Raw genomic sequence first — 15,179 nt, 5'->3', positions numbered from 1 at the left:
ATTACCAAGTTGTGTGAACAGGGATCGTCTCACCTTGGAACTCGGCGTCATAACAGGGCAAGGAAAACTGTACCATTAAATGGACCTGAGCAGCCAAAATGATCACGTAATCGTTGGCACAATGCGATCTTGCAGAGAATACATGGGACCCATGGAATACCACGACAGGCTGCCCAGGACATCACCGAAGCCTCACCATATTTTCTTCTTGCGACGTGAAGCCGCAGGTTAGAAACAGCGTGAAACAAAAATCCGACGACATAACTTCCTTCTGTTGCTACGTAGTACAGGTTTTATCGCTTCAACACTACTCTTTCATACATCACTGATGTGTGGTTTTGTTCCAAGATTCCCTGCAATTCCCAGTTTATGCAGCTCCCTTCGTGTAGATTTTGTGGAGGCAGGGTTCGTGATTACGATATTGAGTTCTGGAGTGCAACTGTCGTCCTCTTATGTTTCGGCACAGTCCTCTTCGATAATTGTAAGGATCACTCAACATACTCTCGTCTGCGTTGTGACTTAGCGGAGATTCTTTCCTATTTCGTTGTATGCGATATAAATCTTGTGCCTCTTTGAACACTTTGGGAATTTTGATTACGGAAGCATGCACCATACGAGGACCATGTTAGAAGCTACGTAGCTCAGACATGTTGCACTCACAACTTAACAGAATACCGTTCTAGTCACGAATGACACTTGCAAGGTATTGAAGGTATTGCACTGGTGACGTTCACAGTAAAATACAACAGCGCTACCTGAAGGCTTGACTAGCGTCTGCACGTATCTTCTAGCATGATTTTCTCACGTTCGTATATTTTTGTCCAACCGGTGTGATGCACTAGGGTATCAGGATCCTAATTTGATTTTTTTTTACGTTTCTTTCATTCCTCTACTTTTTCGCATTTTGATTCTATTTTCAACCATGTCATCTTGGAATGAAATTACTAAATGCCTTTGTCCATTTTCTTTTTCTAACATTCGTAGTAATCAAATTAAAACATGTAATTATCGTCTTTTACTTGACCAAAACATGTATCCTATTCTGTTATTTGTCTATGTAGCTCAAATATGTGCTTCCTATTGTGCCAGTTGTCTCACAATCTTTATTCACTTTCTCGTTATCGTGGTTCCCTTCTGTGCTTTGTCAAGAGAGGGAGACACACACACACACACACACACACACACACACACACAGAGAGAGAGAGAGAGAGAGAGAGAGAGAGAGAGAGGGGGGGGGGATGAGGGAGGGGGGGGAGAGAACACGCTTTTCCAGCATCTCTTCTCACGGTAGCTATTTTCTTCATCACTTTAATACTTCCATATTCACATTTCTTGTTCTTCTTGTAATAAACAGACTTCTAATACATCTACAAGTTGTCGGTCAATGCTGTGATTCATGAATGTAGTACACAATTTGTGTGCCGTCTTGCAATGTGTTAGTTCCCTCCGCCTTACCTCTCCCCATCCCGCTTTCCTACCCCTCGCACACACACAGTGGCAAGAACATTAATCTCTCACTTTCTGTCCCCTGCTTAACGCCAACGACACGAAGATTATCGAGCTTATTCCATTTTCGTATACCTTTTTTGCACGGTTTGAATCTGACACAAGGTTTCATCTCAGTCATTTCCTATTAGCATCGTCGAAGATTTAATGTTGCTCAACCTCGGAGTCCTCTATGGAAAGGAGTCGTAATTCTGCTAGATATAGGACGTAGCAACTTAGCGCGAACGTGGATTTATGGGCGATAATGAATACGGACATATGTAAGCTATCACGTAGCTTTCTCTACAGACCTGAGAATAGGAACCTAGAATGATTTATAACGATGAAACATCTGAAGACATTCGCGTGAAATATTCTAAGGCGGCCTCAACTATATTTTAGAACTTTACATTTCTTATTAACTTCTATTCCCAGAGTAAAAATGAACATACTCTGACTTTCGTTTTTATGTCATAGTAGCTAGAATGTTATATGTCGAAACTGCTTCTTCCTACATCTTTCAGATAGCAACGAAAAAGTAAGATGAGCGCATGTGTTTCTATTTTAGCCTGTATTACCTTGAACAGAAAACAGTACATATTTTGTATATAGATGGTGTGAAGCCAAACACTCACGTATACAAGTCTTATCTGTTAGCTAAGAGATGCGTTACTGCTAGTAGTAGTAACAAAGTATCTTAGCGGTATGTAATTCTTTTATATTCAGTTAGCTAGCTGTTTATTACAGTTACTTACTAGGTAACACATAGATCTGTAAATTTTAAAAGTTTTATAGTCTTTCATCTTGTGACATACTTTGAATTAAGCCATAGACTTCCCGAACATTAGTTTCTAAGATTGAGTCTCATCACGTCGGTATTATTGAGATAAAAAAGGAGTAAGTGCATTATCGGAATAAAAACAAAACAGTTAACAACGACTTACTATAAAAAATTGGTGTAATATTGGATGGTTGAAGGTGAAGCCTAATTTTTCGGTTCAGTTACTAAGACGTTTACTGGAATAACACCGAACGGCAGTTTCAAGTTCAATAGAAACTTTTGCGGTGATTGCGAATCACTTCTACAAGATACAATCCGGATTACATGGAGTGAGTATTATTGGGGCACTTCATAAACTGACCATAACGTACACCGGGAAAATTCGGAGGCATACTGCTCTGATCGTGTATTGCTTATATAGCTAAATATGTTGAGGAGTCAGTAAGACATAGACGATAATTACTTGTTTTAAATGCCATTCAGCGAGATACACCAGACGATAGAGAGCATGCTTAAATGATCTTGCTTTCTTCGTTTTATTTCTTGTTTGTTTTACATACTGACTAAGCGAGGAGCGTAAACGCAGAGAAGGATGAACTACTCTTCCATTTTGTGGCATTATGAACTTGTAAAGAACCATTATTATAGATCAACTAAGCAATTTCTCGCAGTGTCTGTGTGTGTCCGTGTGTGTGTGCTTACATCAGTTTAAAGTGACCTAGCAAATATAATAGGCAGAAAGAAATTACCGACGTTAGCTGTTAGCTGCTAGTGGCCACTGACTGAAATCACTGGGGCAAAGTAAGAAAAATTGTGCCGGGCAGATGTTCGAACAGCGCCTGTGCTTAAGAGGCAGATGCGCTGACCATCTTGTCACAGTGGTCATCGCAGACAGATAGATTATCCTAGAATGCCATTCATCAGACCCAAGTTCTCAATTTATCTAATAACTGGCGAGGAGCTCTACCTTCGTAGTGCGTGGATAGGTTGAGAATTTGGGTCTGACGATAGGCGTGTTAGCGTAGCCCGTCCACCGGCGATGACCGCTGTCTCGGGATGGCGCAGTGCTCAGGGCGTCCGCCTGTGTTAGAATCCTGGCCTCGCACGAATTTTCAACTTTCCCCATGAGTTTAATCAATGCCCACTAGCAGCTAAGAGGAATTTCTTTGTATGTAGATTCATCACGGCTGTTGGATCAAAATGTTTCTGTTCTTCCGGACATATAATAGGACCAAAATCTTATCAGTTCCCACCTATAAAATAATTTATTTTACTGCATTTCCAGAAGGTTCATGATAACCGTCCTTCTTCATTTCAACAGTTTATGGTTACTTCTGACGAGTATTTAACGTACCAGTGAAAGTTTATCATCACTCCAAGGACTTATTTTTTATTCATTACTGTCGGTCATTTTTTTTAAAGCACTGATACACGAAAAAACCTATGTGTTACTTCCCCTACCACCACCCCCCTCCCAGCCCGCCCGGTTAGCCGTTCGGTCTAACGCACGGCTTTCCGGATTGGGAAGGAGCGTCTGGTCTCCGACACGAATCCGCCCGGCGGACTTGTGTCGAGGTCCGGTGAGCGGGCCAGTCTGTAGATGGTTTTAGGCGGTTTTCCATCTGCCTCTGCAAATGCGGGCTGGTTCCACTTATTCCTCCTCCGCTACACTGTGTCGGCGATTTCTGCCGCTATCAAGTTCTCCACGTACGCGTACACCCCCATTACTGTACCACGCAAACATAGGAGTCTGGTGTGAGACGTTCCCTATTAGAGGGGGGTTCACCGAGGGGCTGAACCGCAGAATAATCCTGAAAGAGTGGTTGGGTGTGGGGTGGTGAAGGGGTGGACGGGGGTAGTCGTCGTTGGGTTCTGGACCACTGCGGCTGCGGTGGAGACGGCGCCTCTTCGTCGTTTCTAGGACCCTGGTTATCATACAATACAATACAAAGCAATACCCCCCTCCCCCAATCTTTCCTCTCACCTGTAAATAGTTTCCCGTGTGATAGCACCCATTTCGTAACAAACTACGGCTATTCACATTTGCGTCTTGATGTACTGTGGGGTGGGCACTGTAAGACCTTCGGTACACACACCATCAGATTATTTGACATGTCACTCTAACGAAGTAGGCGAGTGTCAGCAAAATGTCTCGTGGTCTTATCGTGGCGTGTTTATCTTCTGCCGTTAGGCCAGACGATAGAAATGCCACTTGCACGCTCAGAGTAGCAGATTGACGGTGACCAACTTTAAACAGAACGTGATTCATTTTCCCACACATTTATTAAAATAATAAAAATCATAAACCTTACTTAACTTGATTCTGGATGCTATTTACAACTGACAATCTGAAGTTCCTTTGGTCTTGGTACATTAATCTTACTCTCACATATCTCTGATACTTGACAAAGTGTCTATACATTTCTCTTCTTCGCTATGTACAGGAATATGGTAATCTTATTAGGCGCAGACTGAAACCTGACTACAGACTAATGCAGACTGACTAATCGGAGGTCTGTACACTCGTTATAATACCTCGCAGCCTCAGATATCACTGCGCGTAAAGCGCTGTCATTGACGCCTTGTTCCTTGAAGGCATTGCCACAAATCCGCCATAGAAGTGTGCGGAACATCACACTACTCTGTCACTGCACTGACTTCCTAACTAGACTGATTTCCTAATAGCCGGGATGTGACTTTTTCTCACTGATTTGATGAGGCTGCCCCGACTTTCTTTTACGGGTAACCCTCTCCATTTCAGAGAAGCTTTCATACTCTACGTTTTATTACAAGTGGCGTGCAGTAAGTAATGAAGTAATGCAACACCTTGTATTTTTCTCGGCCAGTTTCAGTTGAAAATACGCAGAATTTCTTGTGGGGGATCGTAGGTTATTCCCTTGAGCCCCTATAGTTTCATGACGTTCTGATGGGTGGCGGCACTACACTCAGCTTTAAAAATTGAATCTATAACGCAGGTGAGTTCCAAGCAGACTTCTGCCATTGAGTTTCTCTTGGCGCAAAATCAGAGCATCGTAAATACTCATAGGCACTTGCAGAATGTCTACAGAGACCTGAAGGTAAGTCGTTGGCGTCAGTCACCATAGCAGCAGGGCCGATCTCCCGCGTGCTGGCACACTACACACAATGTTGGGCCACAAAGGGCAACGGCGGACGACTTTTGCGCCATTACTTCTGCGTAACGATGCTGATCGTGAAAATTTTCTATCAAAAATCATCACAGACGATTAAACCTCTGTTTCTCGCTTCGAACCGGCAATAGGACGCTAATCCATGCAGTGGAGCCACACCAACTCTCCTAGGAGCAAAAAGTTCAAAGCCTCAGCCAGTAAGGCCTTGACAAAGGTGTTCTGAGACTAGTAAGGGGTTATTTTGTTTGATGTTCTAGTACCTCCCGCCGTGGAAGTCGAACACACGCCAGAACAAATGGACGTGGTCAGCCCATAGAGGGCTCCGCGTTCGTGGCGGCTGTTTTGCGCAGCGAGGGCGCCACCGCTACACCACGTGCAGACAGCGGCCAATAGCCGCTCCCTCCGGTTTCGTATATAGGGACCCGCTCTGCCATAGTCCTGCACATTCTCCGGCGGTATTCCATAAGGTTACCGCCCTTCGATTGTGCAGTCCCCGCACTAATCGAAACGCTACGGTTTCAGGTGCGAGCCGGCCAGCCGGCCAGCCGGCCAGCCGGCCAGCCGGCCAGCCGGCCAGCCGGCCAGCCGGCCAGCCGGCCAGCCGGCCAGCAGCAGCACCACCAGCACCAGCACCAGCACCAGCACCAGCACCAGCAGCAGCAGCAGCAGCAGTAGTAGCAGCGGTCCCGACCAGCATCGCGGTCCAGCCTGTAGCAGCCAGCCACCCCTCCGGTAGCAGCGGTCCAGCCAGCCAGGCAGCCAGCCAGCCAGCCAGCCAGCCCGACCTCCAGCAGCAGCAGCAGCAGCCCCGGCCCTATCCTTGGCAGCGGCGCCAGCTGCGGCATTCCTGCCAGTCGGCGTCAGCTTCAGCTTCCGCGCCAGCAGCGTGGAACTCGGGTCCTCGTCCGTCTTCGTCTTCGTCCGTCTTCGTCCGTCCCCAGTTTTCTTCTCCTTCTTCTTCCCCTTTCCATTTTGTCCTGTGTACTTTTCTATATCCTTGTCATCATGTCAGCCCCCACCACCACTACGACCACTACTACCACAGCCATAGTCTACACGTCCCCCTCTGCCGCCACCACCACCATTACATGGTGTGCCCAGTCACACCCCCCTCTTTCCAAACCTCCTCTTCTCACTCTCTCTTCGCCTTCGCTCTTTGTCGCCCCTCTCCAGCTTCTTCCTCCCACTCCTCTCCCTCTGATCCTTTCCCCCCACTCCCCCAGCCTGTCACTGCAGCTCTCCCCATCGCCTTCGCCGTCACCACCACCGCCGTCGCCTTCACCATCACCATCTCCGGCGCCATCTGCTGCGTCCACGCCGGGACCTGCCCGTTCCCGCCACCTCCCTATAGCTCCTATCCCTCACGTCACCACCCACCCTTCTGCAGCCATTAAACGCCCTAGTGGCACCGCCACCTCCTCTGCTCCCAAAAAGGCCCCGCCCCATCCTCCTTCCCCCTCCCAGGATGCCATGGATGTCGCCCCACCTGCCCCTGCTCCCTCCGCTTCCTCCTCCTCCTCCCCCCATTCTTTATACAAATACCTCCTCTCCCGTCCGGAACCTTCCCTTTTCGAGGCCCGGAATCTCTCCCTCCTTCTCCGTCAACACGTCCCTGGTGCCCCCGTCTCTCTCTCCTCACTCCCAGACGGGATTCCGTTCTCATCTCCTCCCCCAGCCCTACCCTCCATACTGACATCCTCTCCCACCTCCCCATCACCCATTTTGGCATCAACACTTCCCTCACCCCTGCTCATTCTCCATCCCCCAACTGGCAAACCCAACCCCCGCGTCGCCCGCCGACCCTCACCGCTGTGATCACTCGGCTCAGTCCGACGATCACAGAGGAGGAGGTGTTGGTGGTGCTCAAGGCGCATCCCACACTGGAGGTGCAGGCGGTCCGCCGCATTTTCAACTCTTCCGGGCCCACCCGCCTTATGCGAGTTTTCTCCGAGGATGCCCCCTCCATTGACCATCTATTGAAGGAGGGTGCCCTCCTCTTCCACCAGCGCTATAAGTTCGACCCCTCCCGTTCTCCTCCTCAATCACTGCGCTGCCAGAGGTGTCTGCGCTACAACGCACACCCAACAGCGGAGTGCCGCGAGGCCCCCACCTGCCCGTATCCTAAACAAACGCACTTCCTCTGGCAGTGCACTAACCTACAATCCTCTCCCTCCTGCAATACCTGCAATCTCCCCCATCCCACCTACTCACAAAAGTGTCAAGCCCGACCCCCTCCGACCACTCCTGAACTCACTGTACCTGTCCGTCCTCTGGACGCTCCCACCCCTCCTGGCAATTCCCTTCGTCCTCCCCCCCCCCCCCTGCACCGCTGAGGACATCATCAGGTTCCTCACCATTGTCTTACAAAACATCCACCCTTTCCAGTGCCCTTACACCCTTCAACACGTCTCCCTCACTGTCCGTTCCATTTTCCATTTATGCCACCTACTCCAACAACCAGGCCCATTTCACCTTCTCCCGTCTTGACACCCTTGTCTAAATCCCTGTCATGGCGCGACAGCACCGTATCTTTTTCAACAACATCCGCTCCCTTCCCGCCAACAAGAACCTCTTCCTGCACACCCTTGCCACCCACCGCGTGGATGCCTTCCTCCTCAATGAAACTTTCCTCCAACCCCACCACATTGTCCACAGGTCGCCCTACCTCCTTCACTCGATAGCCACCCCTTCACCTACCGCCACCCTGACAATGTAACCCATGCCGCCTCCTTTCTCCAGCAGACCTTGTCTGAGGCCGTGGAGGCCCACGTCCCTACTGTCGCCATCCAACCTCACCGTCCTACCTTACCCCCACAGGCCATCCTCCTCCTCCGTGAATCGCGTCGTCTCTACCTTGCCTTCCTCCACACGCGTGACTCGGACACACTCCGACGCCACCTGCAACTCCAGCGACACATTCGTAATTTGCTCACGGCCAAGAAACGCCGGGACTGGCGACAGACATGCACCCGTTTGAATGCCACCCTACCTATCAACTCGTCCAAGTTCTGTTCAGCCTTCCGTCGCCTTACCGGAACTAAACCCTCCCCCTACTATCCTCTCCTCCATGATGATCACCCATTCCATGACACCCTTAGTAAGGACAATCACTTTGCCTCCTACCTCTCCGATGTCTTTTCCATCCCCGACGATCCCCAGTTCGATTACTCCCTCTTCCTGGATGTCCGCGATCGAGATGACACCTCTGTCCCTCCCCTAGCTCCTGGTTTCCACAACTTGGACAACATTGCACACACAGAACTCAATGCCCCTATCACTACACAGGATCTCATTGGTACACTCCGCACCAAACGCAACACCGCTCCTGGTCACGATCATTTCACCTACCGTCACATTCGTGAAGCTCCTGTCTCTTTCCTCTCCACCCTGGCCAGGCTCTACAATGTAGTCTTGTCCACCGGTTACTACCCCGACCTGTGGAAAACCTCACGTATCCTGATGTTCCTTAAACCTGGTAAACCGCCATCCGCCGTCTCCTCCTACTGTCCCATCAGCCTTACCTCGGTCTTCAGCAAGGTCCTGGAATCCATCCTCACCCGCTGCATCCACCAGCATCTCCGCCAGCACCGCCTCCTTCCCATGACCCAGTGTGGCTTTCGGCCATCGTTCTCTTCCGATGACCTTCTCCTTCACCTCACTCATCTCCTTTCTGAACTGCTTAATTCCCGTCGCTCTGCAGTCTTCCTCTCCCTGGACCTCGAACGTGCTTATGACCGCGTATGGCATTCTGGTCTCCTCTTCAAGCTCCAAACCTTCACCCTTCCCATTAATTACGTCCGTATGATCGGCTCCTTTCTCTCCCACCGTCCTTCCTATGTCACCGTCCATAACACAGATTCCTACACCTTTTTTCCCTCCGCCGGTGTGCCCCAAGGCTCCGTCCTCTCCCCCCTTCTGTACCTTTTGTATACGGCGGACATGCCGCCGCCGTCACCACCCGTCCACCTTCTCCTGTTTGCCGATGACACCGCCTTCCTTGCCCTTGCCCCCACCCTGCAGCGCTCCCAAAACCTTCTCCAATCCCATCTTGACTGGTTCACCGCTTGGTGCAACCAGTGGTTGCTCAAGGTCAATCCCTCCAAAATCCAGGCGATCATTGTAGGCAAAACCACCCCTTCCTTCCGCCTCCTTGATTTCTATCTCACCGTCTATGGCTGTCCTATCGCCCTCACCCCCACCCTCAAGTACCTTGGCGTCACCCTCGACCGTCGACTCTCCTGGACCCCACATCTCCGGACAATCCAAGCCAAGGCACACTCCCGTCTCCATCTCCTCAAGCTCCTTTCCAGTCGTACGTGGGGTCTAGACCCCTCCACCATACTCCACACCTATAAATCCCTCATCCGCCCTATCCTTTGTTACGCCCATCCGGCCCATCTCTGCCCCTGCTCCCTTTTACAAATCCCTCCAAATCCTTGAACGCCATGCTCTCCGCCTCGCCTATCGCATCCGTCTCCCCTCCCCCACGCAGATCCTGTATGATCTCATTCCATTCCCCCACCTCCTCCTTTTCCTTGAGAGGCTACGGATCCAGTACACCTCGCGCAAACTCGATCCTCCTCACCCGCTTGTCTCGCCCATCCTCTCCCACCCCTGCCCACTGCCGCGCCTGTATTCCCACGTCCCACCCGGTCTCCATCTCTCTACCCTCCTTACCCTCTCCCAAGGTGGCTTCCGCCAGCTCCCCCTCCCTGATGATGTCCTCCTTCCCTCCATATACCCCTCCTACCAACTTTGATCCTCCTTCCCTGTCTCTGTTCCTTTGGGCATCCTCCCTCCTTCATCCCTTTCTCCCCACTCCTCCCCAGGTTTCCCCTCCCCTGTCCCTCTACTCCTCCTCCCATGTCCTCAGCCACTGGCGTCTTTGGTCTCCCCTCTCCACCTCCCCCCCCCACCCTTCTTCCCCTCTTGGCAGGTCCCCGGACTCGCACACGCTACGTGGACTTTCGCGCGCCAGAGATCATCTCCATCAGTGTCTCGTGTGTGCCGTCGTGTTTAGTGTTTAGTGTTCACCGTCGCACTCCATCGTTCACCTGTGCCATCGCCGTCTTCCGTTTTCGTGCGTCGTGTCACCAGTTTTAAGTGTGGACTATCGTCAAGTCTGAACAGCTCCGTGTTTGCCTTTCTGTGTCAACTGTTTTCTTGCCCACCGTTCTGTAGCCTATGTGTAATCCTTCTGTTTTTTCTCATCTTGTATCCTCTGGCTGAAGAGCAGCATAGGACGCTGCTGACATCCTGCCTGTTGCACAGGTTTTAAAATTACAATAAAGAAAAAAAAAGCCCTAGTCCAATTAGTCTGGTACTCGCTATTGTTTGAGTTTCTGTCTCTGTGGTACTGCGTTCTTGTCGTTGCTCGTTGTTGACTTTTGCCTGGCCCTGGCTCAGAGTGGATTTACTGTTGGTGTTTGGTGTTGTGGTTTCTGCAAGCCTCCGTTGTTTATGTCTTCCTTGTTGTGTCGGTATAGTCGGTCGTGGTCGGTTGTTGGCGGTAACTCGTCTGACATGAAATATTTCATCTTCTTTGCATGTCGGAAGACTCGCACTGCGTACAAATCGAGGCTTTGTATTTACCTTTCCAGATTTACTACCTTGCTACCACGTTGGCACTATTCACATTACATGCTTCGACTAGTATGATGATAAATGTTAGTTCGGTATTCGCCCTCTTCCTCATCGTTACCTCCCCTTTGGCAGTTACCTTGCGGAGCTGTGAATGGGGGACAAATCCAAAATGTCAACGGACAGCTCACATGACGCTTTGTCGTTTATAGGCCGCATGTCCGGTGGATGTACATTACGTGCCTGCAATGCAGTAGTTTAAATTGCCTCTCGCAACCTCAAGCCGTTGATCTTTGCCGATTCCTCTGCCTTCAGGGGCAGTTTCCGACCCAAAGGCAAAGCGAGTGCCCTGAGCCTTCTAACAATACCACCACTTGCAAAGCTCACGCAGCATATGTTCGCTTTATCAGGCAACAACAGTTATTGACTGTGGATGGGCAGAATGGAAATAATGAAGTCACTGTCAAAAAGTCATTAATTTTGGCACTTTTCTTGAATGGATTCCCACGTAGATTTCGTCTAGGTTGTTGTGGCTCATCTAGTTGATTCTGGGGTGACTCCACTTTGACAGCTGGAAATTCTGTATTTTAGCAATATTTGAAGACCTAACAAATGCGTTGTTCAGGAAATTCTTAACGATCAAACACTCCAAGATCAGAACAATGCTATGGTAGAAATAATTTTTGACTTGGTATTCACTACTTGTAAATTCACATATACTTCTTCTTAATTGTTACATCATCAAGAAAACAGTTTTGAATCAATCTTTATGTATTTAATTTCCACTTCAACCAAACACAAGAGTTGTGTGTTCTTTTACAAAGCGAAATAACAACTTAACTTCTGCAAAGTGAAACAAAGACTGCTCTATGCGCATTCGCGCCAAAACGGTTACAAGTAAGTCAAAGGTTCTGACAGTCTCACAGAAAAGAATACACACAAGAACCATATCACTGTAATATATCGATACATCGGAGTACCTATACATTAATAAAACCAAATGTGAATATTGTCGCAGAAATATGTCTGTTACTTGTCAGAAAAGTAGTACGATAATATTGGTATCGAGAAGTGGGGTTGGAGTGCCGTAATGGTCATGTAAATAAAGAACCATTTCTGCCCGCTTCTACACCCTCTTTGACAAGGCCGTTTCCAGAATGCAGGTGACTTCTTGTGGGTTCCGGCCAATCGTCTCTTCTAGGGTGCCTAACTGATGCTCCTCTCTCGGATAGCTATACAAACAATTCAACGAAATCACATTAATGAATTTTATTACAATAAAGTAGAGGGACAATTCGTAACTTTGGTTTACAATGGTGTCGCAGGCGATGGGCGACATGCAAACAATCAATGACCTTCACTATATAGAACGCCCATGTAAGCCATTGATGTAAGAGAACTCTCAGTTTAACAGCTGGGATGGCGGCTCTTCTAATGACAGGTGTGCCAGTGCCGGTCCACTACTGTGTGGCCGAGGCTGGCAGGAGGGGCGCTTATCTTCTCTTCTGCCAGAGGCCGCTCCTGTCACGTTGCGGTTCCAGTCAGCGTGTTAGTGGCTGTCATCGTCTCACACCCTTCTCTGCTCTTGCGTTCTTCATCTTTATGCCGTCGCTGGTGGTACGCTAGAACACTTCTGATGCCGAAGTCTTCGGCAGCCATTGCAGATAATTTTTATTCAAGTTTTAAGCACTGGCTGGAATCGAACCTGTGACACACGACGTTTCGATTACTAGTCAAATACGCGCGTCTTATACTGCATCCATAACGGAAACAAATCTAGTCATAAAAGTACGTTTGGGCTTATACTAAGGGGATGGTATAGGGCCATAAAAATAAATGACCTGGCGGGTGACAATGGAAACCCCGTGAGCGTGTCGGTGACAAATCTGTTGTATTCTTTAAGATACAGCTAAGGCGAAGTACCAAAAATATATATGGAAAACAACTAAATATCTGCGGTTTTCAGTAATTTAGCATGTGGTTTGGCTAATTTTATTTGCTTCTAACTTTTATAGCTACAATTTGTGACATGGGATTTATTTCGTAATTTATGTCTTTGCAATTGCTGTAGTGGAGAAGTCTTAGCAGAGGACTTCAAGCTCATAACAAGGGTGGAACATTAGCAAACAGTCAAAAGGTAAGACCCTCACATACCACTGTATCGCCATCATCAGATTTTCGTCAAACGTGTGCCCTACTGGACCATATGTATACAAACTCATAACTCAGCAGCAGTGCGTCTGTTTATTGCAATGACTGTCATATGAAGATACATAAAACTTTGACGTTGAGCAATGATACAGATTGTAACGCGATTCCAGACAGACAGACAGACAGACGGAGCTACACTCTGAAAGTTCTGACCGAGATCTACGCTTCTTACGTGGTTTTCCAGTTGGCTCTATACGTAAACAAATGTCACGTATTACTCAACATCGGGCAGAAATAATTGCGAGATACCGAACACAGGGCGTCACATTGAATATGGGATAAACACTGTTTGTTTGAACTGACTCTAACATTGCAAAGATGAAATGTTAAAAATGTGCCGAAATACCAGAGGAAATGTGTCTTGTGCCTCCTAGGAGAGACTTCCAGTATATATGGGAGGGCATGTACGGAGCGAATGAGAAATAAGTAGTAACAAAACTGTGACATGGAACTTCGAAAGATATTTCTGCCAGTTGACAGTTAATTTTTTATTTACTTTACATAATTATGATTTCGGTTTTGTAGCCATTCTCAAGTGCATGTTGAAATGTTGCCTGTCGTCGCCGAAAAAACGTATTTCTGGCCTTGTAGACCATTTGTCTTATTACGGAATACGAGTACATATCCAATACACGTGATATGACTGACATTACGCACAATGAGAAACCACTGAGATACACCACGAATTATTTAACGCCTAATATGTTCCTGTGACATGCGTTCATCACTTGTGTTCATCAACTGACAGTTAATGGTTTCTCACTTGAATATGTACTCATATCCTGTAATACGACTACTGGTCTATAAGACTAGAAATATTTTTTTTCGACGATGACATGTCACAGACAGGTCAGACGTATTTTAGCATTTCAACATGCAATTGAGAGTGGCTACGAAGCCGAAGTCATGATTGTGTAAAATAAATGAATAATTAACCGCCAAATAGTGGAAATATCTTTCAAAAAAAATCCTATACGGCTATGGTACCCGACGAAGGAAAGATCATTTATTGGACTTTTCCTTTTGTTCACTGAAATGATTGTTCATAATTAAGTCGTTTCAAATTTTTAAAACATTTGTTCTTATCCAACAGCGTCAAACGCTAAATAAAATGAATCTCTTCCCTTGTGCGTCTAGCGGTGAAGCTGGATGAGCATGCAAGAAGAATTCTGCAACCCTGCCAGCAAATAAAGATATCATGGACGTAGGAAGGAGGAAACAAAAAGCAGGCTATCACAGGCAAACAGATTATTTCCGGTCAGAAGAAGTCTACTGCTATAAACCCTGCGCCTCAATCTGAGGAAGAAAATTTTGAGAATGTGGATCTGGCTCACATCGCTGAATGGAAGTGAATCACGAACAATAAAAAATTCTGATCAGGAAGAGAATCGAAGCATTTTAGACTCGATGCTGTAGAAGGATGTTGCAAATTAGGTGGATTGATAAGATGCTGTGTAAGGAGGTTCCCCGCAGAATGCCAAGGAGTGAAGCATGTTGAGAACATTCAGAAGAAAAAGGGATAGGAAGACGGTTAAGACCTCAGCGAATAACTTTCATGCTGCTAGAGGGATCTGTAGAGTGTAAAATTTGCAGTCGAATACAGATTACGTAAGGTGAAAGTGCTTATTAGAGATCAAGCGGTTGAGAGGCTGGCGTTAGAGAGGATTTCGTGATGGGCCGATATCAAACCATAAACAAAACTGATGCCACAAGTAAAAAATCAAATAAAATAAAAAATGCCGTTCCCTCCTGGCTTGATACAGGCTATATTAAGAACATTGCCTCCTCCCTGAAGAGCCTACAGAGAGCTTTCTTAACACAAGAGAGCTGCTGGAAAACTCGGTGCCCCGTGAAAAATTGTTTTGAAATATTATACTTACAGTGAGGCAGCCTCAGGAACTACTTGAAGGGAATCTCACTGGTCATTTCCGTCTACCGCTAGTTGTAGTCCTCTGACAAAACTGCTGCTTCCA

This window comes from Schistocerca gregaria, chromosome 4 (genome assembly GCF_023897955.1).
Source record: "Schistocerca gregaria isolate iqSchGreg1 chromosome 4, iqSchGreg1.2, whole genome shotgun sequence".
NCBI lineage: Eukaryota > Metazoa > Arthropoda > Insecta > Orthoptera > Acrididae > Schistocerca > Schistocerca gregaria.
Note: the sequence above shows the minus strand (reverse complement) of the source record.